The sequence below is a fragment of the Bidens hawaiensis genome, unplaced genomic scaffold, assembly GCF_021521415.1.
Source record: "Bidens hawaiensis isolate Kalapana, Puna unplaced genomic scaffold, B.hawaiensis_p1.1 tig00052359_1, whole genome shotgun sequence".
NCBI classification, from domain to species: domain Eukaryota; kingdom Viridiplantae; phylum Streptophyta; class Magnoliopsida; order Asterales; family Asteraceae; genus Bidens; species Bidens hawaiensis.
The window spans coordinates 7,546-8,048 of record NW_027499411.1 but is presented as its reverse complement, the minus strand read 5'-3'; positions in this window follow the sequence as shown (position 1 = coordinate 8,048).

The following is a 503-nucleotide window of genomic DNA, read 5'->3' as shown; positions in this document are numbered from 1 at the left end:
CGCCGCTTCATTAGCAGCTCAGGAAGCTGCATGGTTGAAGAAATTCATTACTGATCTAGGGGTGGTCTCTTCCATTCAAGACCCCCTAGAAATCTTTTGTGACAACGAGGGTGCGATTGCACAAATCAAGGAACCTCGTTCACACCAAAAGACAAGGCACATAGAGCGGAGATTCAACTACATAAGGGATGAAGTTGAAAAGGGAAAGATATGTATTCGCAAAGTTGGAACTGATCAAAATCTTGCGGATCCATTCACGAAGCTCCTAGAAAGACCGAAACATGAGCGTCATGCGAGTGGCTTAGGACTTCGATATTCTAGTAATTGGATTTGATCTATTTTGTATTTACGTTTAAAAGACTTTTGTAATTTAACTTTTATATGATTATGGAATCTTGAGTTAAATTCTAATTTTGCATGTTTAATCCATGAATAAGTTATCTTATTCTAAAAGTCCGTAGTCGATCACATTTGTGGGAACAAATATGAAGCAAGACTATTAT